Genomic DNA, 21,068 nt, shown 5'->3' on the forward strand with positions numbered 1-21,068 from the left:
TTTCCCTCTCTTCTATGGTGAGGACATAGCAAGACAATGTCTCTCTGTCAGCCAAGAAGAGACCACTCATCAGGAACCGAATTGGCCAGCATTGTAATCTTGAATTTTGATCCTCCATAACCAAGAAAATAAAGTTCTTATTGTTCAAGCACCGAGCCTATAGAATTTTCATACGGTGGCTCAAGCTGACTAAGGCAAGCATCTTAAATTTAAGCAGAAGCATAGCCAAGTACAGTTCCCGGACTCTTGGGTAAGTCATTTGCTAACTACAAGCCCAATTTCTTTCTCCAGTGAAATGAAAGGGATGTAGTTATATTGGGATTATGCTAATGCCCTGGTTTCTCTTCATTTTCAGGTTAGATTTTTGTATATTTAGTTTCCCTCAGGTTAGAAAGTCCAACCGAATACATTACAAATCACTCCTGAAAATTGATTCCAAATACTAGTTGGGAAAAGGTCCTAGAGACAAAAAATAAACCAACCATGCCAGAAACGGTATTCATATATTTTAAAGTCTTTGAGTGCTACAAAAACAAGTTAACATGTTAATATGACATTTATAAATCACCCCCAACCACTCTCTAATTAACTTATTGTGTGTCTTCGCTAAACTAACATACACAGAATTGGAGGGGGAACACTTATTTGTTCTGTTGCTAAGGAACCAATATAATTTGCATAGTGAAAAAAATCATTAGTATATTTAAGCTGAAATCCTATCTATTTATAACAGGCAAATTTAAAATACGAACTCAAAGTCTCAGTGTAATTTTTTTCTCTAGTCTTAAATAAGCAGCTCAAAGCAGCAGTGTGATTGTACCTAATACATACTATTAACAAGAAGTTCTGTAGCACTTTCTGTTACAAACTGCTCCATAGTCATTCATAAAGACTAACTGGAAGAAGGTCAGGACCGTACGATGTAAGCAGACAGGTGTCATGTGATATGACCCAATATACATTCGGATTCTGAAAGAATTCAGATGGACTAATTCCTTTTTTTAAAAATTATTTTTTGTTGTGGTTAATTATTCATTTAATTTTATTTATTCATTCATTTAATCTGACCAGAGAGAGACACAAAGAAAGAGAAAAACAAATGAGAAATTAGTTTAGAGAAGTGGGAGGGGGAAATATAGACCATTGTCTTTGTTTCTGTGAGCCTTAGTCTTATTTATTTATTTATTTATTTATTTAGGTTTTTGCTATAGGGCATGTGTGCTCGCCAGAAAGACAAGAGAGACAGAGAGACAGAAAGCAAGAAATCATCATCTGGGTTGATGTCCACACCACAATTCCTTCTCCTCCATTCTCCTCTTGGGATCTTGGGCACGCACGCACATGTGCCTGGCATGAGTTTAAGCACTAGGTCCAGGACTTGTACCGCAGTCGACTACATAGGAGTGACATAACCATTATGCCAACTGCTGGCCCCTGAGCCTTAGTCTTTTACCAGCAAAGGAAGTCTGGAATTACTAACCTTATTATGAGGACTGAAAGAGAAAAATGGGTCAGAATGAGCCTTTCAAAGAAGATTATTATTAGTTGAAACTCTTAAGGGATTTTTGTTTCTTTTTTTTTTTTTTGGAGAGGTTTTTCTCTATAGGGTGCGTGCGCTCGCCAGACAGACAGAGAGAGAAACAGAGAGACAGAAAGAGAGAAATCACCCCCTGGGGGATGGCCATGCCGCAATCCCTTCTCCTCCATTCTCCTCTCGGGATCTTGGGCACGCACGCACACGTACCCGGCATGAGTTTTAAGCCACTGGGTCCGGGACGTGAACCATGGTCAACTACGTGGGAGTCCAGTGACATAGCCATTACACTAACTGCTGGTCCCTTAAGGGATTTTTTTGAAGCAACTTGTCATAAGGATATCAAAATTCATATGGAAAGGGACCAGCAGGTGGTGTGGTGTTTGAGATGCTGGACGCTCCCACATGGTGGACTGTGGTTTGAGTACCAGACCTGGTGGCTTGCTTTCTCTCTGGTCAAATTTTGTAAAAAAATTAATGAATTAATAAATAAAATAAAATAAATAATCCTTTCTAAAATTCATATGGAAAAACAGTCTTGTGAGATAGGTCAAGAATTTATGAACATAAAAATTAATGAAAGGAGGAATCAGGTGGCATAGTGTTCAAGGTGCTGGACAGAACCATGGCTGAGCATGGTTTGAGCCCTGGACCTGGTGGCTTGCTTTCTTGCTTTCCTTCTCTCTCTCTCTCTCTCTCTCTCTCTCTCTCTCTCTCTGGCACACAAAATCTATGGCAAATTAAATAATAATAGTAAATAAAATTAAAATAAATAATTTTAAAACAATTAATGAAGGGAATTGGCATTACTATATTTTAAAACATAGTATAAAGGAACAGTAATTAAGACAGTATGGTTCAGAACTAGGGAGGCAAATCGATACAAAACCACAAAGTCAAGCAAGATCCACAGGGAGAATCTCACAGGAAATAAAAGTGGCATTTTACATTGACAGAGAAACTATGTCTTCTTCAGTAAATGGTGCCCTACGAGCATGGTAAGGACCTTCGTCCTTGACTCCTCCACTTGGTACTCTCTCCAGCAGTCTACTGACTTGACCTAACGACTCAGTGTTACCTGGAGTGAGTGGTCCTGAAAGACAGCTCCCAGGCAGTGGTGTGCTGGTTTAACATATGACTGCAAGATCAACACCCTGTTTTCTGTCTAGCATTGACTGACTTCTGTGGTGTGGTCTCACCATGGCCAACTTCAAGCTATCAATGCGACATCATTGATCATGGCCTTGGGAAGAGATGCACAGCAGGGCACACGTGTATATAATATTTTCACCTTGACAGATGCAATAGACATCAATAATCTTGAGAGAGTCAACGTAATAAAAATAATTAAGAAGTGATGAATTTTGAGTCTATATTCATTGTGTTTTAAAATAAGGTCGACTTTATTAAAAAGTTATATATTTTGATGTTGAATGACAACGGAGATAAACAACCAACTTGCAAACTTCTTGAACATTAAACAACTAGCTTCTGTTGTTGTTGTTACGGTTTAAAGTTTATTTATTTCTTCTATGAGAAAGAGACAGAGAGGGACCAGCAGTTAGCGTAATGGCTATGTCGCTGGACTCCCACGTAGTTAACTGTGGTTCGTGTCCTGGACCCGGTGGCTTAAAATTCACGCCGGGTGCGTGTGCGTGCGTGCCCAAGATCCCGAGAAGAGAATGGAAGAGAAGGGATTGCGGCGGGCCATCCCCACTGGGGGGTGATTTCTCGCTTTCTGTCTCTCTGTCTCTGTCTGTCTGGCAAGCGCACATGCCCTATAGCGAAAACCTCTCCAAAAAAAAAAAAAAAAGTAAAAAAAAATAGAGACAGAGAGACGGGCAACTCAACGGAGTCCTCACACAACACTCCACCCTCGGTCTCAGGACCAGATCACAGTGGGTGCATATGTGCCTGGCATGTTCACAGAGGTCCCAGGATGCAAACCTAGGCCTTTGTCCACGTGGGTCCAATTAAACTGCTGTTGCTCCACCGCCTCCCCAGCCCCCTCCCACTCCCCAGTTCTTGTGAACTGATACAAGGCAATTGCAGCATATGATCGCTCAGGTTTCCTGGACCTTAGTGATCAAGTTGGACACATAGTAATAGTTGGAAATGAGAGCAAGTTTACTAATTATAAACAGACTTCTGGAACCAGCAGTTAGTGTAATGGCTATGTCGCTGGCCTCCCATGTAGTTGACCATGGTTCGAGTCCTGAACCCGGTGCCTTAAACTCACGCCAGGCACATGTGATGCATGCCCAGGATCCCAAGAGGAGAATGGAGAAGGGATTGCAGCGTGGCCATCTCCCCTGGGGGGTGATTTCTTGCTTTCTCAAAACCTCTCCAAAAAAAAAAAAAAGTAAAAAAAAATAGAGACAGAGAGACGGGCAACTCAACGGAGTCCTCACACAACACTCCACCCTCGGTCTCAGGACCAGATCACAGTGGGTGCATATGTGCCTGGCATGTTCACAGAGGTCCCAGGATGCAAACCTAGGCCTTTGTCCACGTGGGTCCAATTAAACTGCTGTTGCTCCACCGCCTCCCCAGCCCCCTCCCACTCCCCAGTTCTTGTGAACTGATACAAGGCAATTGCAGCATATGATCGCTCAGGTTTCCTGGACCTTAGTGATCAAGTTGGACACATAGTAATAGTTGGAAATGAGAGCAAGTTTACTAATTATAAACAGACTTCTGGAACCAGCAGTTAGTGTAATGGCTATGTCGCTGGCCTCCCATGTAGTTGACCATGGTTCGAGTCCTGAACCCGGTGCCTTAAACTCACGCCAGGCACATGTGATGCGTGCCCAGGATCCCAAGAGGAGAATGGAGAAGGGATTGCAGCGTGGCCATCTCCCCTGGGGGGTGATTTCTTGCTTTCTCTCTCTCTGTCTCTCTGTCTTTCTGGCGAGTGCACATGCCCTATAGCAAAAATCTCTCCAAAAAACAAACAAACAAAAACAAAGACTGCTTCTCTTTTGAATTATTTTTGTTTTGTAGTTTCTATTTATTTAAAATAAGATTTGCCTGCCAACCGTGACATTCTAAAGCACAATGAATCATAAATTGCTAGTTACCTTTCCATCGCCAGCTTCATCATCACTTCCTCTGGGAAGCCTTCCCAACCTCTAAGTTCACGGTACCACCCCTCTTTACCATAGAACTAGCCCCTGTTCCAATATTATATTTATTTATGTGATTCATTCATTGTATTTCTCTCCCCATTAGGCTGTAAATATTTTGAGGTTAGGTTTGTGCGTGTGTTTGTGTGTATTGTTATTGTTACCTTTTTAATGACTTTTCAAAAATTATTTTATTTCATTTTATGTATTTTATTATTATTTTTCAGTTTGATCAGAGAGAGACAGACAGAAACAGAGAAAGAGAAAGTGAGAAAGCAAGCTGCAAGATCCGGGACTCGAACCACGGTCAGTCATCTGGGAGTCCAGTGCCTTAACCACCACACTACCTGCTGACCCCAGTGTGTATTGTTTTTTTAAATGAAATTAGAGAGGGCTCATCACGTTAGGCCAGTTCCTATATGAACTGCTTGGTATAGGAGAGCCCAAACAGCCCTCCTGTTGAGTAACTTCTTAGAAAAACAGATTAACAGTGACTGACTTACTAGGGTGAGTTTCTGATCTGGATATATTGCAAGTTTGGGCATCTGTGAACTTTTTGTTTTTTGTTTTGCTTTATTGGTTTTATTTGCTTGTATTTACTTCATTTTGTTTGTTTGTTTAATTTGTGGTTCTAGGGATAGCAGAGGCCTTAGAGAGAACCATGTCTAATGACTTCCCATTTCACAGGCCGGAAAACTGAGACCAGGGAATGACCAGGGAATGGAGGGTGTTTTCTTAAAGACACAGGCAGGACCATTTGGCTAGAGCACTCAATCTTCTGAATCTCAGTTTGGCACTTAAAAAAAAAATCACAATGTATGATCTCAAAAATGGTATTTATCATAATCTTGGCAATCAAATGATAATTAAAAATAGGAGATAACGGCAGTAATAGCACCTCTGCCTGCATGAGACAGGGCCAAGGAATGTCCTGAAACTTGGATTTATGTGAGTAGAACTTTAATGATTCCCACTGGTGATCGTGAACCTAGGGTTGTATTTGGTTATATTGATTCTTTGTAGTTTTTCACATGCATTCCCCCAAATGCCCAATCATTGTGCCTTTCCAACCGGCCTTTTCCTTCCGTGGAGTATAGAGCAGACCCTTTTCCTTAGGAGAGAAAGGCCGAGGTGTGTTTAGCAAGCCTCACAGCCAAAAAGCCGAGCCTGACCCAGGTACTGGAGAGAAGATGGCGATTGCTGGGTGGACTCTGGGTTCAACGTCTTAAAGTAGCATATAAGGAGCTGAGTAGCGGGACCGTGGTAAATGCGGTGCCTGCTCTGTGGGGCTGACCTACTGGGAAAGTTCTAGGTTCCAGTCTGGAGACCTCTGCGTACCCTGGGCACATACCTGTTTATGATCCAGAGTTGACCGAGGCTTGGAGAAAATTGTGGCATCAAGACTGTTCCCTGGGGGGACCAGCAGTTAGTGTAATGGCTATGTTGCTGGACTCCCACGTAGTCGACCGCAGTTCGCGTCCCGGACCTGGTGGCTTAAAACTTATGCAGGGCGCGTGTGCGTGCGTCCCCAAGATCCCAAGAGGAGAATGGAGGAGAAGGGATTGCGGCATGGCCATCCCCCCGGGGGGTGATTTCTCACTTTCTGTCTCTCTGTCTCTCTCTTTCTTGTGAGCGCATGCGCTCTATAGCAAAAAACCTCTCCAAAAAAAAAAAAAAACGATTGTTCCCTATTGGAGGTGGTGTTTCTCTCTGTCTCTTTCACGCATGTAGCAAATAAACTTTTTTTTAAAAGTTAGTTTAGACGCCAGCAAGTGATGTAGTGGTTAAGGTGCTGAACTCTCACATGGCCGACTATGGCTGGAGTCCTGGACTCTGTGACTTAAAAATCACATTCTGGGGACCAGCAGTTAGCGTAATGGCTATGTTGCTGAACTCCCATGTAGCTGACTGTGGTTCGAGTCCTGGACCCGGTGGCTTAAACTCATGCTGGGCACGTGTGCGTGTGTGCCCAAGATCGTGAGAGGAGAATGGAGGAGAAGGGATTGCGGCATGGCCATCCCCCCAGGGGGTGATTTCTCGGTTTCTATCACTCTGTCTCTCTCTGTCTCTATCTGGCAAGCGTACGCTCCCTATAGCAAAAACCTCTCAAAAAAAAAAATTCACATTCTGTGTGTGAGTGTGTGTGTGTGTGTGTGTATGCAGTGTACAAAAATTCCAGGAGAATGAAAGAGAAGGGATTGTGGTGTGGCCATCCTTCTTGGGGGATGACTTCTCATTTTCCTTCTCACTGTCCACTGTCCACTGTCCTTCTCTCTGTCCCTTGCCGGTGCGTGCATGTGCTTTATGGCAAAAACCTACAAAAAAAAAAAAAAGACAATATAGCTATATGATCATGAGAATCCCCTGAGATACCTGTTAAAAATCCCTATTACTGTAACTGTAGTGGTTATATCTCTGGACTCACACGTAGTTGACTGGGATTCGAGTTCCAGACTCAGTGACTTGAAACTCATGCCAGACACATGTGTCTGCATGTCCAAAATCCTGAGAGGAGAACAGAAGAGAAAGGACTGGACTGCAGCATGGCCATCCCCCCTGGGGGTGATTTCTTGCTTTCTGTCTCTCTCTGTCTCTCTGGCAAGCACACACACCCTTATAGCAAAAATCTCTCAAAAAAAAAAATCCAAATTACTATGTGAAAACAATTGAAACTTAAATGACAGGCAGGAGACCTGAGAATCTGTATCTTTTAACATGACCAACTGGGTTTCTTATTCCTCATAGGTTTGGGGAACTCTGGCATAGTAGTCATGTGTGTGGACTTGGAAGTCGCCAGTGCTGGATTAACAAAGTAGGTAATCCTGGATGAGTGTGGTTTCACCTCTTCCTCATCTGTAGAACAGGAATAGTAACAGCTACCTTACAGGGTTGCTAAGACTCTGTGTCTATTCCAGGTTTTGAAAACAGTATCTACACTAGAGCATTTCTAGTGAGCTCCCTCGCCAAGACAGGTAAATGTGGTCCTACTAAGAGAAGTGTGTTATGATGGAGTGTAAAGGAACAGGAATCAGGAGAGGGTTCTACCATTCAGCCAGAATGATAGAACGAAGTGTGATTTTTTTCATAGTTTGCCAAGAAACTTACTGTTAGGTGAAGTTGGAGGGCGTGATGGGGTCAATGAAGGTCAGACATAATCATCCCCATACGCCAGTGAGGAGGAGGAACTTATGTCAGAGCACTGGCAGAGGAGTCCAGAAATTGTAGCTTGAGTTTCAGCTCTGACACTTACTAGAAGGGTTAAGCTTTTTAAAAACCACACAGTTGACAGCAGTACGAGTCCTGGATCCAGCGGCTTAAAACACATGCCAGTCACATGTGCATGTGTGCCCAAAATCCCAAGAGGCTAATGGAGGAGAAGGGGTCATGGTGTGGTCATCCCCACTGTAGGGCAATGTCTCACTTTCTGTCTCTCTGTCTCTCTCAGTAAGCTCACATGCCCTACAGCAAAAATCTCTCTTAAATAAATAAGTAAATACCTCAGTTGCAGTGTTTATATAATGGAGGATAGTAAAGTATGTATTTCTCAAGTTGCTGGGAGGCCATAATATCAAATGAGATCATACATGTAGGTGTAGTTTTTATTTTGAAATAAGTTGGTTCTATCATCAGTGAAAATTAAGCAAAATAAAGAATCCCCCCCGCATACAGTTTTAAAAATCCTTACTTGTAATCTACCCAATCCTAAACAACCAATGATGTGGGAGGTTTTTTTTCTAGCTTTTTAATATTTATAGTTTGGATTTAAATTGGGGGGGGGATTTGCTTTTTTCATGTTGTGATTGAGCATATCTATGTTTTTGCATTTTTTTTTCAGTAAGGTGTTAAATATCACATGTGACTTACTGAATTCTATTCTGAAAGTAAAAAACAGAACAGGTGTGTGGGTACCTGCAGCACAATTTCTATTGAATGCAAATCACTTTCCCACCACGGTCAAATCAAAAAATCCTAAGTCAAACCATTGTAAATTAGGGACATGTGTGTTAAGTAAATAAGAGAACATGCAGTTTCAGACATGGCAAAAAGTGTAAACATAACATACACAGATAGCCAAAGTCTAGAAAACCCTCACCCCACGCAACCTATCATCCCACCAATACAGAACTGAGGCCCAGGCAAAGCCATCCAACACTGATATGAGCTGCTAAGGAAAGCCGGGCCTCCTTCCTCCCCCCACAAGGAAGGGCTGACATGATCTCTTAGGTTTTGTTTGTTTTGAAAGTTCTCTGATTATGCCCCCAAATGGTGGCCTCTGTTTCTGGCAGGGATTCTCAATAGCTTGAAGCTGCACTCCTCACAGCTCACAGCTTGAGCATGGGTAAGGTGGTACTAATGGTGCAGGCTGGAGGGCAGGCAAACGTCCTAGCTGCGTCTTCTAGGCTGAGGACAGGTCACTCTACACTGGGGAGGGTCTATCTGGAGAGAACATGCTTGATCCTCGGGGCCTTGGTCCGAGGTCTTCTCTGTCAAAAAAGAGCTCATACTTAGGGTAGACATGTGTTTCCCCCCAAGGACATGCTGTTTCTTTTTCTTGTTTTGGAAAGACTGAAGCCTCAGTGACTTGCCTAGGAACCAGCAGGTGGCATAGTGGTTAAGGCACTGGATTTCCATATAGTCGATCACAATTCGAGTCCTGGACCTGGTGGTTTGAAGCTCACATGTGTTCGTATGCCCAAAATGCTAAGAGGAAAATGGAGAAGGGATTGCAGTGTGGCCATACCTCTCAGGGGTGATTTTTCTTTTTCTCTCTGTCTCTCTGGCAAATGCACATGCCCTATAGCAAAAATCTCTCAAAAAAAAAAAAAAAAAACTTGCCTAAATAGATACACCTAAATATAGTGAAATTGACTTTATTTCATTAGTTGGGGACAGGGATAGGACAAACAAAATACCAAGTCCTAAACTGAAAATCTTTCCTTGCTCCGAATCTAGACAAAACTGCTATATTAAAAAAAAAAAAAAAAAAAAAAAAAAACCTGCTATATTTTATTCCATTGACTAAAATATAAGGAGTCATAGAAATGGCACGATATAAAAGACTTCACTAATTGTTTTGCTTTTAAATACCTTAAAGCAGGACCAACTTCATGTCACAGCAGTGATGTGCTGCTCAGAAGCCAGATCCCACATAGCAGCTGGTTCGAATCCCTGGCCTAGTCAGTCTAAGCATGCCAGGCATGCACACAGTTCCCAAGATCGGATGGTCTAGCGAACTGGAGGAAGGGGGATTGTGGCATGACCAGACCCTGTGGAGGGTGCTGCTCTCTCACTCTCTCTCTCTCTCGCTCTCTCTCACACACACACTCTCTCATAAACACAGAACGAAAACACTTTAAAGCATTATGAATCAGTCTGTAAAAGTATTTGCTTACACGTGAGCCTTTGTTCATGCGTGACATCTAATTTCAATTATAATGGAGGGATGAATCCCAAATATCTCTACAGTAACTTCTGTAAACATTTGTATTTTGTGGCTCTGTTGACTCATAGAAGACATCTCACTCGCTGTGGAGTTCAGTAGCTCCCTTGTTTTCTTGAAGAAAACGATGAGAAAACTTCATTGATTGTGATCTCACTAATTTTACAGAGTGGGAAGTGAACCAGACAGAGGTCAGAGACTTGGGGCTGCTATGATCTGCTACCCACTCCCTCTTTGACCCGGGAAAGGCATTTTCTTGCCTTCAAATTCAGTTTCTTTTTCTTTCTTTTTTTTCTTTATATTTTTGCTATAAAGTATGTGCACTTGCTAGAGAGACAGAGAGACAAAGAGACAGAAAGTAAGAAATCACCCCCCTGGGTGGATGACCATGCTGTAGTCTCTTCTCCTCCATTCTCTTCTTGGGGTTTTGGGCACGGACACACATGTACCTGGCATGAGTTTCAAGCCACTGGATCCATGATTCAAACCATAGTCTGCCATGTTGGAGTACAACAACAGAACCATTTACGCCATCTGTTGGTCCCAAACTCTAGTTTCTTGATAATGAAAACAAAGAGCACTACATTAGGTAGCTAGGAAAGGCGCCATTCAACCTTTCTGAAGGGCAGCACACACAGTCCTCAACAAATTTACAGAAAATGCTTATCGCAAAATAACTATGCATGGATTAACTTTTCTTGCACCAAAATGGAATACTTTAATTGCATTTTCCTGTGAACCTTTTTTCTTTGAACAACGTTAGGTATAGTTGCTATACAAAAAGCTGCACATATTTAATATGTAACTCTTGATGAGTTTGAATATAAGCAAACAACCGTGCTACCATCATTATGATTAGGTGATGGACTTACCCAACACTTCCCAGTTTCCTTGTGCTTCCTACCTCCACTTTTTTTATGTATATATATTTATATTTAATCATTGTACATTGTTACAACATACAATATGGGTACTCAAAGCATCAGTGCATTGCATGTGAAGCAAGTCAAACCATGAATGTTTTGAAGTCCCCTCGTATCATAGCTCTTGCAGCAGGGTTGTATTAAAATATTCTTGTGTCTAAGAAGATAAATAAGTTGTAGCCATAAAGGAGGATTCCTGTACTCCTACGCTTAAGAAGAGGAAAGAGGAGACTCTATTATTATTATTAATTATTAATTTTTAAATTTTTTTTAGAGAGAGATTTTTGCTACAGGGCATGTGAACTCACTGGAGAGATAGAGAGAGACAGGAAGTGAGACATCACCACCCCCAGAGGGATGACCATGCCGCAATCCCTTCTCCTCCATTCTTCTCTGGGATTTTGGGCATGCACACACTCATACCCTGCATGAATTTCAAGTCTCCGGATCCAGGACTTGAACAGTGGTTGGCCGTGTGGGAGTCCAGCAACGTAACCATTACGCCATCTGCTGATCCTGGGGGACTCTATGATAACCTTGATGCATCCCCTGTGTCTGTGCTCTTTGTCACCTGCTTGTCTCTCCTGCTAATAGTGAAGCACGTTGCTTACCTTTGACTTTGGGTTCAGCCCCATGGCATGCTTTTTGGTCAATGGGATGTCTGCAGCCACGATGTCGTCAGTAATTTGAAATGTGCTTGTGTAGCTCTGCTAGTGAAATTAGGCTTTGCTGGTTTGCTTTTGAGCCAACACCTCAAGGAAGATCATGTTCTGGCTAGTCTGCAGGTCTCAGGAGGAGGATGAGAGCTATGTGTGATGGAACTATCTCAGCCGCTGCAGCCTGAAGCTGAGTCTCTCCAGTCAGGCCCACAGATTTGTGAGTGACAATAGATGATTATTTGATTTTGTTGTTACCTTTTTTTTTTTTTTTTTTTTTTTTTTTTTTTTTTTTTTTAGTTTTGTAACAAAGGCTCATATGTTTCTCAATAAGGCACATATGTTCACCAAAGATAGAGAGAGAGAGAAATTGAGAAATCAGCCCCTGGGGGATGGCCATGCCTCAATCCCTTCTCTTCCATTCTCCTCTTGGGATTTTGGGTACACATTCCTGGCGTGAGTTTCAAGCTGCTGGGTCTGGGACTCAAACCATATTCTACCAGGCTGGGAGTTCAGCACCTTAACCACCACGCCACCTTCTTGGCCCAATAATTTCCCTTTTTAATGAAGAACAAGAAGGCCTAGGGCACAGATAACCTTAAACAAGCAACAATTATTTTGATAGTTACTTCCTATTGATGGTGAAGTGCTGTTTCCTTTTATGAAAGTAATATAAATGTTCTTTTTTCCTTTTAGAAAACATTGCCAGAGGGTGCATGTGCTCATCAGAGAGAGAGACAGACAGACAGACAGAGAAAGCACCTCTGCGTAGAGGATAGTCATGTCACAAGCCCCTCTCCTCTGTCACTCCTTTCAGTACTTTGGAGATGCATGCACATGCACCCGGCATGTTTTTCAGACACCAAGGTCGGCAGTTAGCCAGGTGAGATTCGGCTGCCTTAACCACCGGTCCACAGGCTGGCCCCAAACTTCCTTTTGATAAATAAATGTATTTGAAAAGAAAAAATAGGTAAATGATAGTACCAATGGTATGGAAGAGGATAAAAACTAAAAAGGAAGGTGATTCTCATATGAGTGGTTTGGACATCACTGAGTCAGTAAGTACTCAACCGATTAAAGCAGGCGTTCTTGCGAGCGAGCGCAAGTCGGAAATATTATCTGCTCTGCTAAAGCATTCACTGATTCGGACTCGGTGCCAGTAAGGATCGACTTCACGCTCTCACCCTGAATTTAGCCCCGAACACTGAGTCCAGTGTGCCTGCCGGTTCTACACGCATAAGGCACACTTCTAAAGAATTAGCATGACATTTCTCATTTCAACACCCAGGGCACTGACAACCAGCTCTTTTCAATAATCTGGAGAAGAAAAAAATACAAACGCTGTGTTTTCCAACTTTATTGAAGGCGGCAGGAACTGTCTGCATACAGACCAGACATGCAGGGTGACACCCATAACTCCAAATAGGCTGGCAAATTAGGCCAAGTGTATCTTTGTGTCCACAATTATCAATTTCAAATCCCGGGAAGATGTCTATAGAACAGAATCAGAAAGAAACGGGCGTTCTCTCGTCTCGCACTGCAAACTGCCATTGTTCAAGACCAATTAGCATTACCAGTGGGTCCTTCTTCCTGAGGGCTAGGCTTCTAGCTTGAGATCATTTGCCATACATTTTTCATTTTTATCCCATTTTGAGCAATTTAGTTCCTAAGTTGTGTTTCCTTGTGGCTTCCGGGAGCTCTGATGACAAACCACGGTACTTTGTTTCTGTCTTTCAAGGCCCTGAAGGGCACTGGAGCACACATGAAATTTGTTTCTCATTTTGCATCTGCCAAAAACATTCCTAGGGTAACAATACAAGCCTATAAAAATAGGATGCACCCTCCCTCTAATTCCACAAAACAAACAAATCCAAAAGGAAATCAAACACAGCCCTTGAAAAGGCAGCATCCATATTTTACACCCATCCCCTCTTTCCTGAGCTGGTGAAAACTTGTTTCTGAATGATGATTTCAGATTGCATAGTTGTCCTTTTATGTTTACAACAAATAATCATGACATAAGCAAATGAAAAGACACACTAGAGCTTTCTTCGTCTTCTTGGTTTCATGTTTTGTAAAATGAATATCCCCAAGGACAGTTTACGAGAACGTGGAATCCAATTTCCTCACTGGAGTTGGGAGTTTTATTTTTAACCCAACTACTCAAATAATAGAAATTGCCCGTGTACCCTTATCCACAGTTGGAGAACACAGACGCAAAACAGAATCGTCTTTCCATTTTCAATTTTAGATAGTTCAGGGTAACGCAGAGTTCTGAATTCCTGAATCTTGGCCAAGGTGATGTCATTAAATCTATAATGAAAACAGTGACACTGAGAGAATTAATTCATTATGGTGGAATTAAGTTAAATCCTTTAGGATATGCCATTAAGCACTCATACTAACTTGCTCGCATCAACTGGAATGAAACACATTCAAATACCAAAAAGAAAAATAAGTTTTCAGCCTCAAACCTCATGGAATATTAGGTAACTTTCAAAGTTAAATTCATTTAACTATAAAAAATATTTATAAATCTCATGGTATTTAAGCATCTTCTGATGTCTTAAATGTTGCAGTGCCCAAATACCTTGTGGTTTATATAACATCTTTGCCCGAGGGAGTATAACTTACTGCATAAATCAGTATTATGTATTTTATAAATGTTTTTGCCCTAATACTCAGTCCTTACAACAGCCAGCTAGCACAAGAGTTGCCCAACATTTAATTAATCCTCCAAATATTATTATACTCAGTCTAGGTGGGATACACCAGCATTGCCAGAGTTTAAAGTCACTTGGTCAAGATTTTTAAGGACATTTCTAATCCCCAAATTTACCATGTAATCAACAAATACTTATTTTGTTAAGTCCTGCAGCGAGAAATAAACAAATGGAATCTATTCCCTGTCCTCTAGGATTTTACAGTTCAGTCTGGAGTTATGACATATTCATGTAAAAATCTATCCCCTGGAATTCAGGCAGAGAAAGAGAGAGAGAGAGAGAGCGAGAGAGAGAGAGAGAGAGAGAGGGAGATGAAGACCTATTAGCCATTCACTTACAAGGGACCATTTCTGCTTCTGACCCCAGATTTCTGCTGAGTCCAGGGAAACTTCCCACTTCCTTTCCGTATCCTGGTTCACAACATACTTATCTAGGATAATGACTGCTTATGAAGGGGGTAGAGTTTCTTAAAGAAAAAAAAAAATGAAGACATTCGATATAAAAACTTGCATGTTAATGGTTTTTTATTTTATTTTTTTTTAAATAAAGGTTACTGCTTCAAAAATTAGATTATTTCATACTGGAAAAAGAAAGCTTTTTCTCAGAAGATAACTGAGAAATCACAATTTGTGTTCAAAGCCTCTTGCTTCTGACACATGGCTGTTAAGTGACAAATGGAAACGTCCTGAGCTGGGTCAAATGACTTGCACTAGGCCACAGATAGTTTCTATCGAAGCAGGCTGTCAAAAAAAGTTGTCGCGATCCTGCTCCATCTTTAATGAGGACCAGTTCAGTTCTTTGTCTGTAAAGACCATGGACCAAATATTGTCACAGCCCGCCCACTGGCTGGGCCAGACTGTTTTGTTACCCACCTTGCACAAAGAAATTGTATTTTTATAGATTGGATCTCATTACAACGAATATTATCCCAAACCCTTGAAATAACAGAAGTCTGAAGCCTAGCCAATGACCGGCTTGCTTTATACAATATTGATAGGACAACCCCCTGAGCAACAAAGGAATTCTGATGGTGTCTTGGTTCTCTTTGTAATGGGATTTGGCTAGGATCAGGAAAAGCATGTATTTATTTTTTATTTATTTAGAAAGTAGAGCTAGTCTGAGTCTCAAAAGGCTTGAGATGTCTTGCCAAAAAAAAAAAAAATCCAGAAAACTCCATCTGCATTAAGATTGGTACCAACAGAATAATAAAAAAAAAAAGATAGAAAGAAAGAAAAAGAAAGAAAAAAATAATCAAATGCATCATAAACTTAGGCAAATATAGCTCCTATAATTGAGTGCTAAATAAACTTGAATGTAGTATTTCCTGTTCGAGAAAGAAGCACGATAGAAACAAACCTGGTTGGTACACCAGTGAGGCTTACCGGTTGTTTTGTTTTCAGCTGGCATCCATTCCAATTGGTTGGTGCTTATGCTGTACTACATGTTAAATATTTTTAGCCTCCTTTTCAATAAATGGTAACAGCTTTCGGTATTTCTGTCCTGCATTCCCAGCAGCCAGTGCACCTGCAGTGTTCAGTTAATATCTACTTGAAATACACAGAAAATATATTCATGTTTTCCCTTTAAGCAACCGCCTGCTAAATGCCCTCTACCAGCAAAAGAAGGCAAAGACTTGATCTTTCTTTGGGCTCTATTTTTCTCAGCAAAAAAAAACTAAGACCATAGCTCAACTGATGTTTACCAAAAATTCGAGTTTTGGTTCCTCCTTGGGATTTTTACAACCACATTATAAATAACTTAAATACCACCTGGGGGGGTTCCAATGCTGGACATTCTAAAACACAGGCAAACACTTATGTGAGGTCTCTGTCCAATCTGCAAGGTAAAAAAAGAGTAGGGGACATTTCTCTTCTGTTCCCTAATTTTCTTTGTATTCAAGTTTCCCACCTTTGGAAGAGTTCATGGATCAAATTGTACCTTTCCCTTGTGTGGATAAAAGACAAAGTGTCTGCTTTCACTTCAAAGTGCCTGGCCTTCAATCAACATCACCATAAATGTGACATATGAATATTAAATCCAAATATTTTATTGGTGCAGATAAATATGATTTGTAAAAAGAGTCAAATTAACAATCCATTACATACTAATGGGCTTTAATCAATAAGTTTAATTTGACTAAAAGGAGAGGGGTGGGGGTAAAAAGAGACTCGATTACACCCAAGTGGTGCAATTTAAAATCCTAAAGGTGACTGACTTCTACAACTTAGGAGCTGCTTTCTGACTGGGGCTTCTGGATTTACAAACTGAGCTCTGTTGACAGTGGGTTTCAATCTGTGGTTCAGACACTCATATTTTCAATTAAAAATATATATATATTGCTTTAGAGTTGGTCCCATAGCCTACTGGTTAAGGGAATCAGGTTGCCCATAGTACACCAAGATTCAGATCCTAGCCCTGGTGACTTAAAAAACACCTGGGGCACGTGTGTGTGTGTGTGTGTGTGTGTGTGTGTGTGTGTGTGTGTGTACGCCCCAAATCCCAACAGGAGGAAGAGAAGGAAGAGGAGAACAGATTGCAGAGTGACCACATTCCGCTGAGTAGTTTTTTTTCCCTGTCTATCTCTCTGCCTCTTTGTGGTGAGCAAAAAAAATATTGATTTAAGTACAAATAAGTATAGAGAATAATAAATAAATAAATAATATCAAGCTCCTACAAACCAGAAAAGAAAATCTTTCACAAGCCATATTTGCAAGCCCAGAAGGAAAATACAGGAGAAGAGATTGCTGTGTGGCCATCCACCCAGGGGGTGATTTCTCACTTTCCTTTTCATTGTCTCTGTCTGGAGTGTGAACATGCCCGATGGCAAAAACAAACAAACAAACAAACAGCCATATTTGCTTCAGATGATTTTAATGAACATAAAACAATGCACATTCAACTGCATTCTCTTTGGCCCGCTCCTTGTCTTATCCCTCTCCTTCCCTTTCCTCTTCTCCGGTAGCTGGACTGAGGAGTGCTTGCTTCATGCTTCGAACTTGCTTTCATTTCCATAGTGATGGATAATACCACGTGGTGTGTCTATAATATCCTCCAAGTTGCTTTTTCCATTTGACTATCTGATTCATTCCTTTTAACTGTGGTGTAATATTCCACCACACGATGTCACCACTTTTCCTTTTGCCCATGCCTTTACTGGTGGACATTTAGGAAGCTAGGCTGACCTGGCTTACTATAGCTATCCCCATACTACTTCAGAGCAAGAGCTCAGATCCCTTGAATACAGACTGCAGTAGCTGCCAGGTCCTTAGACCACACAGTCTCCCCCATGGACGAGCTACATCCCCTCCTCCAGGGCTCAATCACAGGAGAACCAAGGTAGAAAAACATCTCTCTTCTTGGTCCCTGTTCTTGCATATTATAAGGGTAACTTGTCCGTGGCATGTGGCTCCAGAGAGAAGGTGCCTCTGAGCGCGAAATGTATCTCCCTATTCCTTCAGCTCTCTTTTCTCTCCCAAGCCAAAATGAAAGAGACAGACAAGGCTGCTGTTTGCAGGGGCTTCTGCCTTTTCCGATGCCATGGCTGCTGCACATCCATAATCCTTATGTCAGCCTGCTCCCTAGCGTCGCCGGCGGGTCCAGCATCTGACAAGAGCAAATCTGAAGCTGCCGGCAGCTTCCTGCTAAGAAGCAGCTCACGGATCCAGCCGCCCTCCCACAGAAGAGGAACAAAGCTCAGCGGACTATCTCGCTATCTTCTGGGTGGCAAGGAAATCTCAATTATACACCCAAGGGATGTGGTTTATGAAAAACTAGAAAGAATGTTTAAATTGTATACGTAAATTGTTTTGTTTTACAAGCTGGAGTAAATCAGCATATTTGCAGCCCATATTTATCTGATCCACTCCCTAAGACTCTTTTTGAATCTTTGCCATTGATGTGGGGTGGATGCCTATGCAAAACATAACCGATCCCTAAATTCAATTAGGGCATTAGGAGGGAAGATGGAAATTTTGCTTTGGGGTTAGTCATGACTGCGGAGAACTTCTCGGAATAGTTCCTTGGCTGTAACTGAAGATTGAAATCGAAGGATAAAATTTCCAACGGATGCTGGGTAGTCAGAACGTTGGTTGGGGCTAGCCCTTTTAAGAAGATGATGGCACATGAAAAACCTTCCTTTAATCTGATTTGCAGCTTGTTTTTAAAAAAATCTTCTTTATTGTCACCTCCAACATAGCATAGACAACACGTAGTGAACTAGAGAGAGGCAAAATTAATATCCTCCATCCTGACGGTAATAAGCGGTGAATGACAGGAGTACGTAGCTCCATGGGACAAACCATAAATTGGGGAAAAAAATGCCATAGGAAAAAAATACATGAAAATAAAGTGTTTTATTTTTATGCAATTCTTAGCAGCAAAGCACACTCCAGGGATGCGGTTGATGACAAAGCAGGAGTGTTTAAATTGTATTGATAAACTGTTTTGTTTTATGAGCTAAGTAAGTCAGAGAGAGAGGGCAGGGTGGTCAGAAAAGTTTGAAGCAATGGGAGAGCCTAAACAGGAATAATCTCCTGGCTTTGACCGTGGGCTGCTGAATCCTAATCGCAGATAACAGCCGTCAAGCAGCCGAGGAGCTCTACTTTCTATCGATGTGGCATTTACTCTTTCAGAAATTCCCTCACTCTGGCCAGCCCTTATGGCAAGATAATTAATAGTCCCCTGAGTTATAGATTCCGAGCTAAAGGTAACAGTACATAATGGAAGTCAAGGTCACCCATAATACAGTAGCTTCTGTAACAAAGGGGATTATTACTGCAATTACCGTCCTGTTGGAAAGATTTTATAAGTTTTCATCATTTTAATTCTTAAATCTTCCTCTTGCCAGTGATGCTTAAACTCTCCGATTTATGATGGAGAAAGAAAAGCCTCTCCCACGCCACCACAAAAGCTTTCTCTTCTGAACGTGCTGGGTGGCTTCTCGGGACTTCGAGAGATGAGAGAATGGTGACCCTCATCACGCTCGTTCTCTGAAGACTGATGAGCCTTCAAAAAGTCTTTACAGGCTGGACGTGCCCCCTTTGTACTGCCCCTTCCTATGCAATATTAAATATATTATAGATCTGCATATTTACATAATAGTGTCTGTTTTTATAATAGGATATTAAACATATTACATAAATATATACTAAATATTGAATATATGATTTATGTATAGAATATTGAGCATATTACATAAATACATAATAAATCTTAAATATATGATATCTATTTATATGATATTGTATTTTTATAATAAAATATTAAACATATATAAATACCTTATTAACATGAACTATATTATATATATCATTTTATGTATTTTAATAACATATTAAGCATATTATAGAAACACATATTGATAATATTAAATATATTAAAATATACTCATATTCTTTTTTTTTTTTTTTTTGGTGGGGTTTTTGTTATAGGTGTACTGGGGTTGACAGAGAGACAGAGAGATAGAAAGCGAGAAATCACCTACCTGGGGGGATGACCACACTGCAATCCCTTTTCCTCCGTTCTCCTCTCTGGATCTTGGGCACGCACGCACACATGCCCAGTGTGAGTATTACGCCACTGGGTCTGGGACACGAACCACGGTCAACTAAGTGGGAGTCCAGTGACATAGCCATTATGCTAACCGCTGGTCCCAAATACACTCATATTCTACATTAAGTGCTATTTTTTTCTTGGCTGTGAAAGTGGGGAAACTTTTTCCTCATTTTATTCATAACAGTGTTAATTTTCACTTGACAGTATTCTTTTTCTCCTTTGGGAATCAGTATTCTGCCTTGCCCCCTGCAGGTCTCAAACGTTTTCAAGGGGCCTTGACAAGTTTCAGCCTCTGGGCCCTTGGCACTCATATTCTACATTAAGTGCTATTTTTTTCTTGGCTGTGAAAGTGGGGAAACTTTTTCCTCATTTTATTCATAACAGTGTTAATTTTCACTTGACAGTATTCTTTTTCTCCTTTGGGAATCAGTATTCTGCCTTGCCCCCTGCAGGTCTCAAACGTTTTCAAGGGGCCTTGACAAGTTTCAGCCTCTGGGCCCTTGGCCCGTAGTGTCCAGTGAGGACAGCGACTCTGTCTGCCAAGGCCCAAGCCCGGGCTGCATGCAAGTGCACATTTCCCACCCAAACTGTGTTGTGTCTAAATCTGCTCCTGGCCGGAGAAGCTCCAGTTCCGGTGGCTAGCACACACAGACACACATGCACACGGGCATGTACACATACAGTGTTTTAGAGAGTCTTCTAAGAAATGAATTCAGGCCTACGAATAGGAATGAATGTGCTAAGACATCTAGCCCAGAGCAGGTCAGGAGCTGTGCGGGCTGTCCGGGTGAGCCCCTGAGTGTGGTGACAGACAGCATCATTTTGAGTGCTTGCCGAAACGGTTTCTCACTAACGCTACTCTCATTTCTATGATCCGGACTGTCTTGCCGTGTTTCTGCTCTAGACAAAAGAGCAGGCAGACACAATCATCTTTTGAGAACGATGGCCTCATCATTGTCTGCATAGTGCAACTGTAATTAGGCACCAGAAATAGGACAGCTGAGAATGGACAAAGGGGAGGGGGGCAGGGGCAGTGAGACAGTGTCATGATGAGAGGCCTGAGCAAAGACAGGAGCTGAAATTGAGTACATGCATGGATGAGGTCATCCTGGGA

Source organism: Tupaia chinensis, unplaced genomic scaffold, assembly GCF_000334495.1.
Source record: "Tupaia chinensis unplaced genomic scaffold, TupChi_1.0 Scaffold000235_1, whole genome shotgun sequence".
NCBI classification, from domain to species: Eukaryota; Metazoa; Chordata; class Mammalia; order Scandentia; family Tupaiidae; genus Tupaia; species Tupaia belangeri.